Raw genomic sequence first — 21,324 nt, 5'->3', positions numbered from 1 at the left:
AAAGGTGGAGGTGGTTGGTCAGGGTATATCACCAGACATTCCAACCAAGGTTGTCAGTATCCCGATTCGTATTCTAGTATCTTACGATACTACGATCCTACCAAGCAGAAACGATACCGATCCCACCTCTCGATCCTACTATTCATTACTACACGATCCTATGAAATCTTAGGTGGTATCTCGATTCTACGATCCCTACGATATTACAAAATATTATTTAAAATAAGATGGTTTGGAAATAATGTAAACGAATATGCTCAAGTATATATAGAAATCAGTTAAATATATCAAAACCAATGTGATTTCTCATGATAAATGTCTATATTTGCATAATATATATTATTACTATATATTTTTATATAGAATGGCTATATATAATTAATATAAATATTAATTAAACTTTTCAAAAAAGAAAATCTCATAGTATCCCGATACTATGATACGATCCTACGATACAATACTACTTTGAGCAAAACGATACTACCTAATATCCGATCCTAACAACTTGATTCCAACACTAGGGCTGTTATTGAGAAGGAGCATGTAGCCTTCTTGAATCTTTGGCTGGACAGATTTGTTTTCTGTGGAACTAAGTTGTGGACCAACAGCTAATATGCCGTTGCTTTAGGGCCCGTTTAGTTCCCCAAAATTTTTTTCCCAAAAACATCACATCGAATCTTTGAACACATACATAAAGCATTAAATATAGATAAAAAGAAAAACTAATTGCACAGTTATGAAGGAAATCGCGAGACAATCTTTTAAACCTAATTAACCATAAGTGCTACAATAACCCACATGTGCTAATGACGGCTTAATTAGTCTCAAAAGATTCGTCTCGCGGTTTTAAGGCCAGTTCAAGAATTAATTTTTTCATTCGTGTCCGAAAACCCCTTCCAACATCCGGTCAAACGTTCGATGTGAAATCCAAAAATTTTCTTTTCCCCAACTAAACACACCCTTGGTAAACTAGAGGATGGGGCGCCGTTGCGCGCGCCGCCTGTATGAAATACCGGCACACTATACCACACCTTGCTGATCCAATGTGTATAACTGATAATTGACCGTACGCAACAAGGTTACCGAATCCAGTGGATTTCTGAGATTTTATTACTAAACTGTTTGGTCCAACTGCCCTGCCAACATCCTCGCATGCTTCCGATATACGTACATAAAATTCAACGAAATAGTTTCAGCATAACAAACACATGTACAGTCTAGCAGTGAAATAGACTAAGACTGTTTAGTTCAGCGCAAAGTTTTGATTTTGGTTAAAATTGGAGATGATGTGACTGAAAAGTTATATGTATGATAGGTTGATGTGATGGAAAAGGACTGAAGTTTGGATCTAAACTTTAGATCTAAACACAGCCTAACACAATGGCTAAGTATTGTCTCCCACCGATGGAAAGGGGTCAGAAAAGCTTTTGTATTGCACCAATATCAGGGAGCAATTCTGATAATTTCTCGATCCCACCGATGGAAAGGGGTCAGATAAGCTTTTGTATTGCACCAATATCAGGGAGCAATGCTGATAATCTCTCGATCCTGCTTCAACATTAAGAAAAACAAATATATATAAATTGATGCTTGCTGAAGATAATGATTAGAGGATTGACAATTAAGACATCATGTGCTGAGATTTCCTCTATTAGATCAAAGCAGAAGTAATTGCAAATATCTGACATGTAGCTAGCGTATGAATTGAGTTATCAATGCTCAATGATCACCAATGCAATACCGATCACACACTGTTCCATGAGATTTTGGGTCTAGCAGAAGTGTATGAATATAACCAACACATGTATAGTAGATATTGCAGGAGAGTAGCTGCAGGCTAGATGAACTTTCCATTCATGCATAATATAGACAAAACTGTAGAAAAATATCTATAGGGATAGAACTGAAATGTAATACCTGAAAAATGTCTTTGTGGCTAAAACTGAAATGAATCGAGATGAGAAGTAAGAGCAAGCATGAATGTAATACCTGACTACATGAGTTATGTGGGCCATTGAAGATCATGGCACACAAACATTTCTCATGTAAAAGCATATGATTAGTTGTTTAAAATTGCCATACAACTTCATAATTAGTTGCATAATTGGTGATAACTTTGATCCAAATTAAGACACAACCGAGAACACGAAGTATATATGAAGTATGTTCTACCACCTGTCCACCTCTGTATATAAGAGTACTTACAGTATGACATTTTTTTATATATAAGACTACTTAAAGTATGACATTTTTTTTCTTTATACTCCTGTATCGTTATTGTGCCTCTAGATAATCTGCAGCTCTTATGCAATCTTAGTTACAGTTTGGCCTTTTGGGCTTGTACAACTCTACCATGGCCATTCCCATGCATATAATACATAGGGTTCTATGTAAGAACTATGTACTGCACTGCTTGCAGCAAATACCCCAATCCGAATACTACAGAGTAAATTGTAGTTGCTCTAAAATTTTTATATATAGGAAACCCATACAGAACATAGTTCCACGTGATTTGATCGCTAGTCAGCTAAAACCTTTTTCCATGTTATTCATACTCACCTATCGAATTTATTTTCTTTAGCATGGCACTATAATACTATTCATACATAATGCAAGAATCAAACTTGCTATATAAACATGTACCAAATGAATCAAGCCGATTTGATAGAAGCAAAATTAGCAGATAAATGCAATGTATAATACCTCACAGTTGTATTATCCAGCTGCTTTTTGCATCAATTGCCACAAATGAGCATTGCGTCCTCTTTCTCATATTAGTTCCAAAATTTCTTCAAACTTCATGCATCCCTCTAATCCTCCAAACAAATTAGACCTCTCTTCATAGAAACAACCACACTACAAACGAATTCATCTGAATATTGCTTTTTTTCAAGAGGAATGCAAAAGAAAAAGTAATCTATCACTTCAACCTCTCTAACATGAGAGGACTGTAAAAAAGGAAGTGGGGCAACGTTGCTCTGGTGAGCATCAGCAACAAAACTGGATAGTGGATCATACCTGAGAGCATCAAGCTGCTCACCGCTGATTAATTTTACCCTCCGCCACTGCCAACTGATCTACAATTGCTATAGATCAATGGATCTGGCATTAATATCGTGGATCAATCTTATGTAGCCAAGAACAACCTACGAATGAATGCGTGCTGATATTAGTATATTGGATTTTTATTCATGATGAACAAAAAGGTATTCATGCAGTTTTAACTAATAACACGAGGTCATTAAGCTTTGACAAGCTAAGTGCAACATTTAGGAAATCTTATATAAACTTAAGCCTAAGGCCTTCTTTGAATAAAAGGTTGAAAGCAGATCTCACAAGTAACTTGAACATATTAATTTTGTCTTAAGATGTTAAGCATAGTAGATTAGATGTTCTTTCAGTATAGATATTAACATGCATGATCAAAGCTATGAGAAAACTGAAAAGTATAGTTAAGCACCCATTGTATAGTGAACAGGTAGAACAACCATAAATAAATTCTAGGTGTTAAGAACAATCTCAAGATTTCTCCAAACGAAAAGAACAATCTCCAGATACTGATGAGACATAATGATAAAAAATTGAAACAAATAGTGCACATAATGATCGAACACTCATGTTTTTCCATATAACTGACTATAGATTCTAAATAAGATCAAATAATTTGTTATGTTACAAGCAAAAGCATTGTAAAAGGTACGGGGCATTTCCTGCCAAGAACATCATATGCACATTTACGGTATTGGCAATATGATCAAACAGGTTGTAACAAGAAGAATGCCTTAAAATAAAGATGTGTCCATTAGCAGCACAATGATAATATAGGTAGATAGCATATATATTGATGCCAGGACGTATATAGCACAATACAAGTATATAATAATCGCACCTATATGATAGTATTCTACCTCTGGAAATGTACAGTTTAGCTGGCAAACTTACAAAATGCACTAACCAGGCCAAAATAGCGATGCACTTAATTAATCACTTTAGCGACTTGGTTGCGGCCTTGTGTTTCTGAGTAAAGTCACAAACTGCACGCAGCACTGAAGAAAGGTAATAAAATGGGATAGTTATAAACATCAGTAATAAAGTGGTTTGGTTAAATAAACTATTTTCACACTGAGGAAACTAAAAACGGCATACCTCTCTTTTTTCCCTTCATTATATAGAACAACATGATCCTATGACTAACTAAGCTATTTTTTAAAGGCACATCAGCATTTTTATAAGTTGAGTTCTAAACAAAAACCTTAAGAATAATAAAGATAATGATTGGCTGTTCATAGGATGACAGATGAATTACAATGTAGCACGCTTAGGAGAGCATGACATAGTGCCTACAATGGACTGTTACTGACTGAGATTTATGTGATCCTTAGTTACTCTCCTATTATGGGAATAGATAGCTCAGCTATTAATCTTAAATTCTCTAGCATCCTTTAATTATAGAGATATGCTTACTATTAGCCAGCTCTGATATGCGTGCACATTTCCGCTTAGAGGTGTTGGGTTCCAAAGCCAGCTTCCTGGATGAGAGCAAAGGCTTTAACAGTTGTCAAATGTAGCAATATCATTAGTATATCATGATATCTGTTAGTACAATTGTCAGTATGTAAAAAGGAAATGCTTACAACTTGTACTACAGCTCATTGTTGTTTGCACTGTCAGCCTCATCTATATCGAAAGGAAATACATCAGATCCTAAACTACATTAGTTATTATATTTACATTGGAGAATGGAGAATAACTCCAGTGTAGATCAATTATTATTTGACCGAACAAAAAGGTGGTTGACAAATAGAAAACATGTCTAGTTAGACTTAGTATCCAAGGCAATGGGTGTCTAAAATGTACTGCAAAATATATATGTCTTGTTAGTTTATGTTTAAAAAATTTCCCCAATGTACACAAATGGCAGCAACAGCTGTACCTACAGGAATTCAACCAAACAACTCCAACTCATTTTCGAGAAATACAACTAACTAAAAACTTGAATCATTATATTATTCAGCCATGGTATACTTAATGTAAATTACAAAATTCTGAACGATTATAATTCCTTCAGGTTAAAATGCATCGATGTCATGATAATTCAACATGGTTAGAGATAATACCAAGTGTGGTGTATATAGATCAAAGCTCATGTATGAGATGCTAACATCCTATAGGAATATTTAAGAATGTCATTGATCAGAAAAATAGGACATATGCAAATTACAATTATTTAGGTCAAACTGAAGATCAAAATAAATTGCACTAAGATGAAATATTGCATCTAATTGGGACCTGAGACTAACAGATCAACCACCGTTGGTGGAAAAAATGCTCTATTTTTCAAATGCACAATACTGGTAGCTATACATATATGCTCTAGTATAGTTGATTGGAAATACAAAAGGTTTCTCAATGTAATTTAGGATCTAATTTTGTATAAGCCACAGTAAATTGGTTAGATATATTTACATACAAAAGTTCATATACACACACTCACTGCAATGGATCTTACTTAAATACCAGGACTAAATGAATATGTATATATGACCTTAAATTTTGAACAGAGAAAACATGCTACGTATTACTCTGTAGGAAGTACACACCATAGAGGGTTTGAGGTGAAAAAACAAAATTCTTTACATATAAAGGTACATGCCAGTTCTAATCTTAAATTAACCCTAGAAAAAACCTGAAAGATAAGAAGCCTAATTCTAGCATGCATATTCTCAAGTGATAAAATCCATGGCAAAATGATGCAACCATGTATGCCTAGACCACACTCAATGAACTTGAGGAAAAAATAAGTATCCAAAAAATTTCAATCACAAGAATAGTCTCTAAAAGGTGAATTTAAACTAAAAAAATCTGCACATAATTATAGAGCTAAAGGAAGTGTTAAACTCGTTGGAGTGCATTAAACCATATTCACGAAGGTGTTGTTTGTATAGATAATTTAAAGCAAGAAGTAACTAAAGTAAGAAAATATATCTCAGCTACAATGATAAGTGATAATTTGAAGTATTCAGAGCTAGGATTACTTGAAGATACTCTCTTGATTCAACGAGTAGAAAGAATAAATGCCAAACTCTAGCATAAGTTTTTGTATATTCTAATCTTGTAGTTCTCTCATGTAAATATTGTTCTTTATATATATATTAATATAGGACAGAAGGAGTTTCTCCTGCTGTTTTTGGTCAAAAAAAAAGGGATATAGTAACTTGTATATGCCTTCCAGTAAAGGTAACAACTTGTAAATTGTAACTTGTATATGCCGGCAGTAGTAATATATAAATATGTTCTCAAATAGAATGAATAGGGCAAGAAACATGGTGATGCATCAATTATTTTGACCTTTCAAATACAACCTGTAAGGGTATCATTCAATACATAGAAGTCCACAAATTTGGTAAACCAGAGAGCATCAGTTAGATAGCATGCACATGGATCTCACCTCTAAACCTAAGAACATTTACAATTCCTGAAACAAATGAAGAAAAATGTTTCTCGCCTTAAGTGGAGATGATCAGCGACATACTTGTCCCATACTTTACCCAGCTTCTACGCTGAAATGCTTCAAGTTATTTAACCCAAAAAAACTATGAGCATGCCATGTGGCTTGTCAATTACTGATTTTAATAGGCGACACTCCGTAGAAGGCATTGAAAAGGGCAGGTAAAGCCATATAATCAGGATAGAAGTACATACCAAATATGCATGTGTTAGCAGATTTCATGTGGAACAATTGCCATCATATCTTGTCTGAAAGCAAATAAAATATGATGCAGTGAAATTCATCACCAGCCACTGCTAAGGAAAACCAACAATTTCTATAAAATTACAAAAAGAAGTTGGTATTGATTAATCCTTTCCTGTTCTCAGAAAGAGTATTGATTAATCCTTTCTTGTTCTCGGAAACATGCCATTGACTAATAAGAAACCATGATAATGGTTATTTCCTTGTAATATACAAAGTGGTAGCATTTTATGACAAAATTACAGAAATACAAAAGGCACAATTTTTGTGTGAGAAGGAATGATAATAATTGGGGACATACAAGAAAACATTATTATCTGGTTAACAGAAAGAAACTGTAACAAGGATGATGGACCTATAAATATATGCAGTGTATGTATCATACCTTGAACTGTAGATGAATACTCACAAGGATACCATACCAATTTACGTAAGTCCAAATCTATAATCTGTCACCAGTGATATATATTCATTTTTCAGAAGCGCTGTAGAACATCATAAAAGAGAATTGTTATTAATATGAGGAGGACACGAAGAGTAGAACTTTCATGTGAAATCGACAAATCGTGGCACGGAAGATCCATTACAAATTAATCTTAACACTTCGCACATGACGCCTGTATACTGACTCAAAGGCTCAAAGCACACTGCTACCAATGCAAGAACTCTCTAGGATTCCTAATCACGTATTATACATCGTTTAGATAAAAGCAACATGATAAGGTACATCGATTACTCATTAACACAGCACATTACAAATAGCATGTACTGACTTGATGTAACCTGTATGATTAATACTTTTTTTTGTTTTCATAGGTCAACTGGATGGTTCCACTTCCTAAATCCCTTTTGTAATAAACAGGATGAAATAGTAAGACATCTCATTCCACTTTCATATATAAACCTTTTTGCATTGCTCAATTAAATTATATAGCTTTGCCACCTCTGTATATAATACTACTTTATACAGCCCTTTTGCTTTACACCCCTGTATAAACTGTACATCTACATAATGTGCATTTCTCTATGTAACCGTACTTACAGTATAGCCTTTCTAGCTTCTACAGCTCTGGCATGACTATTTCCATATATAACTTATGGTACTATGGAAGAACTATGTATTGCACTACTCAATCCCCTTAAATGACCTTTTTTATTTGTACTAAATACTTGAATTTGAATACTACATAGAGCAAATTGTGTTTGTTGTACAATTCTTTTATTATAGGAAACCCATACAATATATCCACATAATTAGGTTACTTGTGTTTATAATCCTTCACCATGTAATCCAACTCAACTATTGAAATTTATTTTATTTCATATCGCACTGTAATACAATCCAAACATATATAAACATGTATAGTACGAATCAAGCGAATTCGATAGAACCAAATTTAGTCCATAAATGCAGTTATAATACCTCACAATTGTCTTGTGCAGCTGCTTTTTGCAACAATTTTCTCAGAGGAAACACTGCATCCTGACCAAACTCTATTTTTCTTCGCCCAATCAACCAAACCTTAGTGTCATGTTACCACTGTGAATGTTGTACTGCCTCCGTCTGCATCACCACTGAGAATCTCGCCTGCACGCAGAGGTCATGTTTTCTATTTTCTGCAAGTATAGTTCTATCAACTATTACACCAGTTCTTGAACTGTCAAATAAGATAAAAGCTGAAAAAATTTCAGATCGGGTGAGCTCAGGCTTTTGTCGTTCTATATTGCGGAATAATAATGGTAAATTGGAAATGGTTTATGGTTTATTCTTGTAAAAGAAACTCTCCCTTTACTATTGTCCATAACAGATTCCCCAAAGTACATGTTTTCCTTGTACTATCTTTCTCACCTGTTGTAACATAGGAAAACAATATCAGCTAACATTTTTTTTCATGTGGCAACAAATACGGCCGTGAAAAATAATGCAAACCTTGAGGAAGCAGCGGCGATGGCAATTTCCGTAGGCGGGATGCTAGTATCTCCTTCCCCAAGAGCATGGGACTATGGTGACATGAGCTTGCTCTATTGCTGCCAGGGCTGGAGGGAAGATAAAGACAGTCAACGAGGAGAAGTGGTTGGCTGGACGCTTTTCTCGTTCACCTATGCACATCAGCAAAGTAAAGAACAAAGAATTCACCTATGCACATCAGCAAAGTAAAGAACAAAGAAAAAGGGGAAAAAATCAAGGAAGGCAGAGGATTGAGAAGCCGAGAACGAACCAGAGACTCACCGGAGTGATTCAAATCTTGCAGTCGCGTGAGGGAGAGGATGAGGAGGCATGCAGCACCAGACAAGGGCGTCACTGGGGCGACCCGATTCTAGGACAGTGTGATGACAGGCTTGCCTTGTGAGTAAGCCATCTAGATCGATCGTAGCGCCAGTTAACCGAGCTTCTCCCCGTTGAGGTCGATCGTATCATCACCGGATCGAGCACCTTACCACCTCGAACGCCCCGGAAGATGTTGGGGAGGGAGGCAATGCTCGACGACGGCAGCGGCTCGTGTATCGCAAGAGCAGAAGATAGAGGGACGTGGCGAAGGGATGCTGGTGGCATGGGCAAGGATTTCGCCCCACTGCTCCATCACCACCATCCCCTCCATCATCCGTCAAACCACCGGATTGGCCGGCCATGAACTTGCCGCCATAAGATGCGACGGCCTTGAGGGCTTGGCCATCGGATCCAGCTTCTCCAACGGCGGCGAGCAACCACATGGCGCGGCGGCGGCGGCGGAGGCGGCGACGCGAGGGGAAGGCGGAGGCGGCGACGCGAGGGGAAGGCGGAGGTGGATATGGACGCGGCGGCTCGAGGCGACAGGGACGACGATGGCGACGGCGCGAGGCGGAGGTGGCGTCGCGAGGGGCAGGCGGAGGCGGCGGCGACGGGAGAGAAAGAGGATGAGACGAGAGGGAGGAGGGGACGCGTGCCGCGGCGGCGGAGGTGGACGTGGCCGTTGCGGCGGAGGTAGACGCGCTCGCGTCGGCGAGAGGGGAAGGCGGAGACGGAGGCGGCGGCGCGTGGCGGCGACGGTGGGAGATGGGGAGGGAGAGACGAGAGGGAGAAGAGAAGGGGGCGGCGGCGTCTAGGGTTTGGTTAAGTGGGTGGCATTTTGCGAAAAAGCCCCTATACTTCCACTTTTTACAGCGCACTCCTAATCCGCAATTTTTCCCTCCTTCACATGCAATATCCAGTTTTTTAAAGGGCCTCCAAATAAAAAATCGCCTCAGAGCGACTTTCATGAGGAACCTACTCCGAATTATGGACAAATCTAAGGGCTTTTTTTGCAAAAAATACACCCGAGCACTGTAGTACTGTAGCAAATCGCTGACGTGGACACGCCGAGCGGCCGCCCAGCCCGCCGCTCTTAATGATTTTTAATGGTAAAGAGATGCCTTTAGGAAAATATCTATTGGGGCCACGTATCAACTTCTGCATAAAACAACAAGAAAATTGCTAACTGGCAAGCCGATAGGATGTGGAGGGCCTCGGTGGTTTGTCCAACTTTGGCTCAATCTCTATACAGTTCAAGTTGCTAATCGTATGTCCAACCCTCGAAGAATATGTATTTCCAACGATGCCGATGAAATAACTCACCAATGTATGTCCTTTAGAGAAGCAACATCAATCTACCCTAGATTAGGACCATTGGATGAAAAACTTCAAATTTGGTTTGAACACTTCTATAATGGTTTCCCAGAAGCACTAGAATTTGGTACTCCAACACTGATTTCAGTTCCTATGAGCTCCCAATTGATTTGAGATTGGATGAAATCAACAGTGACAACAAGTCCAGAGATATATTTATATCAGTTGTCTCACCCTGCATCCTTTCGACTGGTATATCTACCGGCCGTTACTCTGAGGTCTCTTACGAATTCTATCATTTAATGGTGGCAGCCCGACAACTAGGATATGGCCAACTCCCAATTGGTCTATACTTCTTAAGAAAAATTCAAACTAGGGGAATAGTGATCTCAACTCTCTTATTTGATCGGCTGCTAAACCTTGAAGGACCTATCTTACGCTCTCCTGCCGATATCGATATCCATCCCATGCGCAGCCGATTGTTTGATTAATGGTGGATTGAGTGGATGAAACATCTTTACGTCTTGGGATCTAACTTTTACTTAACCATAGTCAATCCTTCAATTAGCCCTTGCAATTCATAAACTTCTCTACCGTTAATCCATTTTTATTGTAGGCCGCCGATGTCCTTCCACAATTAGTGATAGTAATCAGCCGATAGTATATGCTCAAGCTTTATTACCATATAGGGAAATAGCTCCGACTATCATCGGTTTCAGTGCCGCCATGGAAGATATCGAAAATGTTGCTGCCGATATGGGCGATGAACCTACCAATGTTACTAATGAAGATGAAGATGCCAGCAATATCCCTGAGGACAAAAGCAGCAAAGCCAGTGAGCAACCTCCTCCTCTACCTCCTCGTCGTCGGCCAACCCCGAGCAAGAGTAAATATTGCATCCTTCCACTCTATCTGGACAACATTCATATCTTCTAACACTTTATTATCTTTCTGAAGACAAAAACCATATCAGCTTCTACTCATCGGCAACCAACTCCTCGACTGACACCTCCTCCATTGGCAAGTTCTCTTTGAACTCTCCATCTTTCATTTTGATCAATACTATCAATTCTAACATCTAACACTTTTCAGCCTAAGGCTCCATCGGCTTCCCCTCATTAGCGGCACTGAAACCGATGATAGTATATTAGTGAGGGCGATGTCATTTCAGGTCCGACGAGCAAGACTGTACCACCATCCTATTTAGCATGACGATGTGGCACCCGGCTCCGGAGGTGAGGGACCGAATGTCATCTGTTTCACCCGCCACACCTTCTTCATCTTTGGTGTGACTTGTGGCTTCTTAGCAACTGATTTCACAGGCTTTCTAGCCTGCGCCCCTGGCTTTACTGGTGTATTTCTTGGACGAGGCTTGCTCATTTCTGCTTCCTTCTCGAGGAAGTTCTTCATGAAAGCTGTTAGGTTGTTCGTCGTTAGCGGCTTCACTTCAACCTCTTGTATATTATGTGGATTTGGCCCGTACTTGATCTTCACCATAGAGCACCACTCCGTCCTAGGTCAAAACTCAAACTTTTCCTCCTTCCCGTTAATGCGGAGCCGGATACTCCTAGCTCCCAAATCGATGTTAGCCTCCGCAGTGCTAAGGAATTGACGCCCCAAAATGAGTGGCGTATCCTTGTCAGAGTCCATGTGTCACATCCTGATTTTTGTTTCAGGATTTATAAATTATTTAATAAATTATTATTAGAATTTATATTAAATGTTCATTAATTTACAAGTGAAGTTAAATGTGGGAAATAAAATTTCCTAAATATAAAGCATGGATGGATTTAATTTTTATTAAATTCTCCATGGTTAATTATACTCTCTGGAATATTCTCGGATTTTTCGGAGCTCAATTCCTAATTTTAATCATACAAAGAGCATTTCAGTAATTACCCACATATTAAATTAATCATTAAATGGTCTAATTATAATTTTGTTAAGTACTTTGAGTGTCCAAGTATTTTCAAGATTTTTCTTGGAATTATTTGAGCATAGGAAGTATTTTTAACAATTCAAAGATCATTTCATTGATTAATTTAATTGGAAAAGTAATAATAATCCTCTTCCTAGTCTTGGGCCCTTTCCAGCCCATCTCCCTCTTTTGTGTGCACGGCCGTGCAGCCCAAGTCAGCCCAGCCGAGTTTCCCCCTTCTCTTTCTTTCTTTTCTTTGTTTTCAGCCAGCCCAAGACGAAAAGTCTAATTTGCCTCCCTCGACACTGTTTATCTTCTACCTCTAGCAGCCGAACTGAGACCGATTTGGCTCGGTTTTTCTCCTCCAAATCTGACCTTTCCCCTTGTGTTTATCTAAAATTAGTTGAGGGGAAATATTCCTCTTATCCTCCTCTATCTTTACCCCCAAAAATCGGAGCTAATCGTTGAGTATCTTATCCGGATCGAACTCGTTTTCGAGTTTATCTCCAAAACTGAGTTTTTGATTTCCCGGATCGATTTCTTGCGGGAGGAGTCCGATCTCTTTAATCCAAGGCTATAAATAGGACCCCCTAGTCCTCCTCTTTCGTTTGCCCCCTCTCCCGTGATCTCCCGTGCCTCGTAGCGCCGCCGCCACGTGCTCCACCCCGCCGTCGTCGCCGGCCGAGCTCCATCCGCGTCGCGCCGCCGCCTCCGTCGTCGCCGCCGGTCGCCGTCACCGCCGTAAGGTGCGCCGAGGTGTGGAGAAGCCCGGCCGCTCTCTCCCCGCTGTCGCCGGTCACCGGAGTCCCGTCGTCGCCGTCGACCGAAGCCGCGCCGCCGTTAGACCTCGTCGCCGGCCGTCGTCGTTCGTCGTTTGGTTCGAGGGTGAGTACCGTTGGGTTCGTCTCGTCGTCCTCTACGTGTTCATGTCCTCCAAAGTCGCAGCCGACCATCCAATCTCCGGCGAGGTCGCCATCTTGGTCCGGCCATTGATGAGGTCATCATGACGTCATCATCGTTTTTCTTTTTCCTGTTTTTCTAATAGATTAAATCTTCGGAAATTCATAACTAAATCATCGTAACTCGGTTTTGAGTGGTTCAAGTTGCTAAATTCATCTAAAATCATGATCTACATGTTTGTTTACTTTATATGTACTGTTTATTTGGTTTTTATTAGTCTTTTTCTTCGTTTTGCGTGTTAGCTTGTCGTTTCCGTCGTTGCGAAGGTTCGTGAGTGCGTCGGGAGTGTTCAGAAGATTAATTGAAGACCGATTATTGCAATGCAAGTCACACAGATCCTAAACACAATCCTTTGAGCATGTTGATCCTATATTTAAATTCTCTATTTATTTCAACTGTGCATTTATTTTCGAATGTCACTGGGTGGTGTGAATCTATTCCTTTGTTATGGCCTGTTTGCATTGATTACTTTATTCCTTGATACCTTGGGTTATTATAACTTGACTAGTTGAGCTTTATATATTGGTTGAGCTAGATATTAGATATGATTGCTTAGCCATGCTTAGAAACATTAGCACACTATTGGGATAACTTATGACTCACTATTATTTAAGGATGGCTTAATGATAGTTCACGATGGTTAATCGTGATTGGTTAATTAATTACTTGCCAACTAAAACTTGATAATGGTGGGTTGTGAGCACATGGTTTTGAGAGTCGTGCTCATGACAATTAAGGACCGGTTCGCGAGCTACTATTGTGAAACATTAATCGTGCCAACCACAAGCCAGCGTGGGCAACGGCTTTACTTTTCGTATAGCATGGTTCATTGCAGAGCACCAGACTGAGAAGTGGCGGAGATAAGCCCACGGGGGTCGCTGGGGAGTCCATGCCTCTGGTTTTTGAGGGGGTGATTATGATCCAGGAAAGGTGCATTGTGGTGGGTTGTGTTATGCGAGGGGTAATGTCACAGCTCCTTTCCGAGGTACCGTGGTGGTACTGAGGCACATGGTGACATGTTGTGGGGCTGTGTCTTGTGGGTACAGTGGTACACCTCTGGCCAGAGTAAAACTATTCGAATAGCCGTGCCCGCGGTTATGGGCGGGTTGAGCAATGTTTTTCGTGTTTAGTCTCACACCTCTCACAATAATTATGGATGTTATACCTGGTAATAATTTGCTTAGCTCCTGGTTTGGAGTTAGATCTGTACAGCGGGGTATGGTTGTTCAGGATGGTTGGGCCTGTACAGCATGGGTGTGCTGTTCAGTGTTGATTAAAATTTCTGATTAATTACTCTACTGTTTTACTACTCTTAACTCTTTGCTAAATGCTGCTTTCGCAAATGAGCCTATATTATGCCATCCTTTGGTATCCTTGTGCACTTGCATATTTGCTGTGTGGCTTGCTGAGTATGTCATATGCTAACCTTGCAATAATCAATCAACCTCAGTTGAAGAAAAAGGATCCAGAAGGAGAAGACGTTTGGCTTATACCCCAGTTGAGCTGCCTGTGGGAGTGGAGCCGGAGCTTCGCTAGATTTTATTTTCCGCTGCAGTTTTCTTCATGGTGAGGACTAAGTGCCTCTTAAGTAAGTATTTAGCGTTTTAGTTAATTTGATGAATCTGTATATTAAATTGTCAGTTTGTGTACCTCGGCTGATTCCTGGACGAGGATTTTATGCACAAATAAGTTCGGAAATTATTAGTGAATTTCCGGGCGTGACACCATGTCAAGCACCACAAAGTCTATCGGGATGAAGAAATCCCGGATCTTCACTGGTACGTCTTCAGCAATACCCACTGGGTAGCGGACCAAAGATTCAGCTAGTTGGAGACGCATCGGTGTTGGTGCCAACACCGCGAAGTTGAGTTTTTCGAAGACCTCCTTTGGCAAGACGCTCAAGCTTGCTCCAAGGTCACAGAGGGCTTGGTCGAAATGCTGTGTCCCAATTGAGCAGGTGATTGTGGGACACCCCGGATCTTTCTTCTTCTCTGGAAGTCGGTGGAGTAAAGCGTTGCTACACTCCTTCGTCAGTTTCACCACCTCTGTGGTTGCTACACTCCTTGGTCAGTTCCTCCTTTGTCAGTCTCTTGTTGTTTAGAATGTCCTTCAGGTAGCAAGCGTGTGTGGGTACTTGCATCACATCCAAAAGTGGCACGTTTATGTGGATCTTTTGAATGACTTCAACAAAACGAGAGGACTGCTCGTCCACGGATGGCTTTCGATATCATTGAGGAAATGGCAGCAGATTGGTATCACGATATTCCTGAGGTGCTATCTCCTCTGTCCCTGCTGTGCTAGATTGAGATGTATCCTCGCTGTTCCTCCTAGTTCATGCAGTGTTAAGATACGGTGGATCCTAAGTCGATTTTCCTCCCCTCATGATGATTGCCTTAACATTTTCTATGGAGGGTTCGGGTTGCCCTGGAATCCTCCCAGTCTCATTAGCAGGGACTAGAGTAGCTAGTTGCGTCAGCTGAGTTTCTAGCATTTTATTAAATCTCAGCTGGTTTTGGAAAGCGGAAGCAAAGCCATCTAGCTTAACATTTATGTTTTCTAAGATCTTGTCATTGGCAGCTAGTTTCTTGCTTAGAGCACCGGTAGTTTTAGCCTGAATAAAAACAAGATCTTTCAAGGAAGGCTGGTTGTTGAATGTATCGTTATTGTTGTCGCTGCCTCCTTGGTAGTTGGAGCGGAGCTGGTTCCACCCCTGACCTCCTTGTGGACGAGCAAAGGTTCAAGCTTGGGGGGGATTATTGACAGTCGTTATCGACAAGTTTCGACCATCAATATTATCCAATATATGAAGACTAGCTATGCTCGCAATGCATAATTCCCAAATAAAATAATTACTTCCACTATATGCTTTGCTACTAACATTTATGCAGGAGAAGCATTCATAAATGAAGAGAACGAGGTGGAAATATATCGATCAATCAGTCAAAAGTCTGCCGGTGATCTACAATTACACGAGAAGGCCCAAAAGTCCAATTTAATAATCACAAATGGGCCTAGAATGTATGTCACTGATTCAGGGGCCCACATGGAAGTCTCCTGAAGGAAGCTGGGGGCTAGAAGAGCCATAGGGGGTCGGCCGACCCCTTGTTGAGCCCAATCCAGTCGCATTTTGGCCAGGACAAAAGGGAGGCCGAGGAGAAAGCAGCAGGCCAAAAACCAGGCCTGTTGGGCAATTCCCCTTTGGCGTGGACGCTCCGGATGAACTCCTGATGGCGGTTGCGGGGCATTTCCGACAATTCCCATGCTCTACAACCGTCATTGGGTGCTATAAAAGGACCTCACCTCCTTCACTTTCAATACACACTCAAGCAAGGATAAAAGCTCTCTACAAAGTTAGTATTAGTGTTAGTAGAGTAGAGTTAGAATAGTTCCAAGTCCGTGGAGGCTTCGGGGAGTTCGGTAAAGGTTCTATAGCTTTTCCTTTCTTCTTTGTAAGACTTCCATTTATCAATATAATATTCTTCTTTGTACAAGTTCGGTACTTTATTCCAATCATAGAGTATGAGTATCAGTCTTAGTTTATTCATAAGTAGTATAATCTGTGTGGTTAAACCTTCTGGGATTTCCATTGATGCTGGTATAATGTCTGATTACTGGGTCATAAGTCTGCTCTGGCTAGGCCGAGAGCTATGGCTCGGGGACTCAGATGCTCTGCACCGATTGCAAGGCTGTAGAGTAATAAGTAGTAACTTAAGCATAGGGTTTAGGTTATCACTTATCATTATTTGGAGGTATATTCTTTGGGTGATTTGCATGCCGCTGATGGTGACAGCTCAGTACGGGCGTCTCCCCCGCAGTTTATATTCCTACATACAATTTCCTGGGGTTGGATACACCGCCGTATCCTACTTCGATTGGAGGGTTATGACAGGTTGTCATAAGAAACTCGGCAACCCGGGGTAACTTTGCGATGCATCGGGAGGGCATAGCTATTCTTGGGCTTAGTTATGTTGCATTGTTAAAGGGGTTATACTACATAGTGTATACTAGTTAGAATATACTAAGATGTTGTATACTAGAAGTATAGGAATAGAACTTATCTAAATTACTACCACTTAGCTATAATTAGGAGAATGTAGGAGTTAGCTAAATCCTTAGCTGTGTGTCACTCAACCCTTAAGCTTAACTTACCCCTGCATAGACCTTGATGTATACATGTAATATATAAACTATTAACATAGTACTCTCTTATCATATCTTCCCTTGGGATAAAATAAATACGATACCTTGGAATACTCCCGGGTGAAATGCTACAATGGTATATCCGTGCGCTTGCAGATCACATCTGTAACCATAATATACCTAGGTTATTTCTAGTGCTATTGCTGGGAATTATATTTCCAGCAGTGTCGCTAAGAAATACCAATGAGTATTTCTAGCGCCGTTGCCGGGGAAGATAAAAGATTAAGAGTTTACTACATGTTAATAATTTTATATGTTACCTCCGTATAGTTATTGTCCTTTGTTGGCAAACCTTGTTTGTTTTCTCTTTTATATGAAAACAGGGTAGTACAGGACTGGTTCTGATCTGCCGACCAATTTCATATCTGGAGTCACTGGTGAAGTGAAGCCGACCCCGTGTCGTTCATCCTCAAGGTTACTCTATCGGCAACCAGACCAGCCAATTCCGCGCCACCAGAATTGCACGATACGGCTGAGAAGTGTGGACACCCTGAGTATTATACCATCCAGTGTCCAACGCGACCACCACATACTATTGGAGAAGTGGGATCCATACATGCATAAATAGCCACTCGTCCTCAATGTGTCCATGATCGCGGTTGACAACCTTCTGTTATAATAACCGAAATGTCGAGTAGTGAGTGCAAGACATAACCGTAAGATAGCTTGCCAGTCCACCACGTCATATGCCCGTCAACCACTCGAAGGTGGCGACCAAAAGCATACCCCAGTGACTCGCTATCCCCAATTATTTCAAGCGATCAAAACCCGTTACTCATGCTTAGCTAGTCCCCAGGAATACGACTATCCTCACACTTTCATCGCAAGCAATTAATAAACATAGCAAGTACCATAATAGGGTTAAAGTGCAGCGAGATACATGACACATAATAGGGTCCGAGGTCCCAACATACAACACATAAATATAGCAGCGGAAGTCTCAAATAGAGTTCATAAGCAAAAGATAAAACCGGTGGTGCCACAACCCCACTAGGGCAAACTAACCGGGCAAGAGCCAAGTTGCAAGAGATCACTCCTTGCCCTCGCCGCCCTCGGCAGAGCAATGACCACACAAGAAGCATAACTCAAAACTGGATTCCACTCCTGAAATTGCAGACACCGGGTTAAGTACAAGATTGTACTCGCAAGTCTTACCCAAAATTATATATACATAAGGGAGAGAGAAGCATGCAAGCTTTCTAGCCTACAGTGGGTCTCTAGGTTCAACATTTGCATAATGCTAATTTTATTGAGCAATTAATGAGTAAAATAAGCAAGGACAAGTAAATCTAGCATCATTTTAATTTATGGACAGCAAGAACATAATTCTGAAATGTATAAGCAAATGAGCCCAAACGGCGCTCTCATCATCAACCATGTTCCACCAAAGTCCATACCAACATGGCACAACATGCCAACACCACCATCAAACATAATCCCATCCATAAAAATCCACATTTTATGCTAACATGAGTGAGATACACATCAAGCAATGTCCATAACCGAGGACGCGGCTATTCGAATAGATTATACTCTGACCAGAGGTGTACAACTGGTCCCACATGAAATGAAAAAGATCAAATGCTACACACCCCGTCGAGTGCGGTACACAAGTGATTCAAGCTCATTACATGCCCTTTCTTAGCCCCACCACAACCACCTATACCACGCTAGGGTTCCCGACGACTCAGTCACGTGCGTGCGTGACGTGACCAAGGCGGGCGCGCCACGCGGGAGGCATCCCTGGCCAATATAGGCACCCGAGGCCCTCCAAAGGGCTACCTGCCCTCAAGTCTCTCCAACGTGGTATAAATGATCACAGTAGAACTAGTAAAGGACAAGCCGGTCCCAAATAAGGCATGTGGTAAGTACGAAGGGTGCTTGAATAGATGTCAAAATGTTCGGTCCTTAACGACTCAGACGGGGCTTCTTGCATCAGAGGAAAACCAACCTCCCTTCATCGCCCTATCACCCGTCCAAGTCCAACATATTTCATCAACCATTATTTAGTGTAAGTGCTCAAGTTTTATGCCCAATAATGCAAGTTGTCTATATACAACAATTAATAGCACTGTCCATCCCTACAGTTCTATTAGCACTAAGCATGGCTAAGCATTAATGAATAAGACATCCCAAGTAATCCCAACCAGTGGTAATAGGGTATAAGGACAGCAATATTACAAGAACTAAATGCATAAATAGGTTCTTCCCATACACCATAAACCGGCAATATTAATATCTAGGAATGCATGCATATATATACGTATAGATTGCAACCAAATCATTTTTAGAGAAAGCATAGGTTCTATATGTTTAGGTGCTTGCCTTGCTACTGAGGGTAGTCACTATCCTTCTCGGGATATGGCTCTTTACTCTCCGGAATCTCTGAATCTATCGAAAAGAAGCAATATGCGAATAAGAGCCAAATAAACATGCACATGCAAAATGATCAATAAATTATGAAATAAATACAGTGGGTAGATCATATTTTAACTTGAATTTAGGTGAAAGAATCACCAGATTATCACTTATGGTTTGGGAGATATGAAAATGACAAGCTCTTAGGTGCTGAAAATGGCAGTTCTGTAAATATTAACGTTTCCTTTAGTACTTTACAAGTAAAATGCATTTCAAACCAAGATTTCATAATAATGATTATTTTTAGAGTAAAGTACATCACTCACAGCTCCTAAGAAAAATTATTTCACAGCTATATGTGTTGTCATTATTTATTTATGGATTTTACAAGTTAAAAACATAGGAATGATAAATAAACTCCTAAACATGATTTAAGAGGTAGTTTTGCCAAAAACAACACCACAACAGAAAAGAGTACTAAAATATAAGCTCAACAAAATTGGTTTCACAATTTTAGCTTTTACCAATAATTTCTTACGAATTTATTAAGAGCTAGACCACTCAAGGGATACATATAGCTATTTATATTTTTACTGGGAAAACCAGTACAAAAGTTGGTCATTTTTATTTTACAACATAGAAGATCACATTTTTCTTAATCCACAGAAATTTGGTTCACTGAATTCAGAGTTCATATGAATTAGTTATGAATTTTTAAAACGCAAACCTCTTTCAGCTCAAAAGCTATCTCAGAAATCGATTTCTATTTTCGCTCCCCTTTTCTCCAACTTCCACCGGACATCCCTCACATGGCAGCAACCTGGACGTAGGGTCATGCGAGGCTAAGGCCTCGGGCTGATGGCAAGAGACAGAGCAAGGCCTCGGCTGACGGTAAGAGACGTTGCCTAGGGCTGCTTCAACCGAAATCAAAAGAGATTAACACCGGATGAGCTGCAGCCACCTCCTAGCTGCAATAATGGAGATGGATGACCTGTTGAATGTTGCTATAAATGTTCAACATGGAGAGAATTCAAAAGAGGCACCATGGATGAAAAGGAAGCTCACCAAATAGAGGAAAACACAATGCTGCTGCTGCAGCCCTACAGGCTGAAACCACCACTCTCTTCTTCCTTCTCGATCTCTCTCAACTCTCCATGCATGTGCAAGATGTTGGGATGGATTGAAAGCTTAGATGATGGGGATTGTTATGGTCTAACATGCAGAGCTTGAGTTTGGGTTCTTTGATGGGATTTGGGGGAGGAGAAGTGAGTTGGGAGCTCAGCTTCAGAAGGAAAAGAAAGAAAGCAAGGGAAGTGAAAGGGGAGGAAGAAGGGGTTTTCCTTTGCCCACCTTATGTCTTGAGGTGGGGAGAACACCCAAGGGTGGGTTTTGGGCTAAAAAGGCACCCAAGGTTAGTGACAAGTGGGCCCAAGTCGTGGTGGTCTAAGAGGTAAGGGCTGGAATAGAGGTGGAACAAGAATTTGGGTAGATTTCCGGAATTTTCAGCAATTTTACACCTCTTCCAATATGACACTCAGTTAGTTCAAGAAATAA

The 21,324-nt window shown here is 40.5% G+C and overlaps 2 long non-coding RNA genes across 38 annotated transcripts; both read right to left on the bottom strand.

Moving 5' to 3' along the window:
* Nucleotides 1-1,079: 1,079 nt before the first annotated feature.
* On the bottom strand, nucleotides 1,080-9,801 carry LOC4352027 (uncharacterized). 37 transcript variants are annotated; one of them, XR_010738338.1, is made up of 12 exons: nucleotides 8,982-9,801; nucleotides 8,682-8,851; nucleotides 8,175-8,409; nucleotides 7,137-7,236; nucleotides 6,703-6,756; nucleotides 6,449-6,560; nucleotides 4,635-4,677; nucleotides 4,465-4,529; nucleotides 3,956-4,046; nucleotides 3,019-3,146; nucleotides 2,704-2,856; nucleotides 1,080-1,548 (listed from the first exon to the last, which is right to left on the bottom strand). It is a non-coding gene; the product is annotated as an uncharacterized lncRNA (long non-coding RNA). The 37 variants fall into 37 exon arrangements; XR_010738363.1 differs by having other exon boundaries at nucleotides 3,943-4,046; nucleotides 6,449-6,568; nucleotides 6,703-6,923; nucleotides 8,175-8,368; XR_010738346.1 differs by having other exon boundaries at nucleotides 4,465-4,546; nucleotides 6,703-6,923; nucleotides 8,175-8,368.
* An 8,442-nt stretch (nucleotides 9,802-18,243) lies between these two features.
* LOC136354680 (uncharacterized) lies at nucleotides 18,244-21,056 on the bottom strand. The gene is made up of 4 exons (XR_010738253.1): nucleotides 20,836-21,056; nucleotides 20,498-20,761; nucleotides 19,738-19,803; nucleotides 18,244-18,516 (listed from the first exon to the last, which is right to left on the bottom strand). It is a non-coding gene; the product is annotated as an uncharacterized lncRNA (long non-coding RNA).
* Between the last annotated feature and the right edge of the window lie 268 nt (nucleotides 21,057-21,324).

Source organism: Oryza sativa, chromosome 12, assembly GCF_034140825.1.
Source record: "Oryza sativa Japonica Group chromosome 12, ASM3414082v1".
Classification (NCBI taxonomy): Eukaryota; Viridiplantae; Streptophyta; class Magnoliopsida; order Poales; family Poaceae; genus Oryza; species Oryza sativa.
This window is presented reverse-complemented; position numbering and strand designations above follow the sequence as displayed.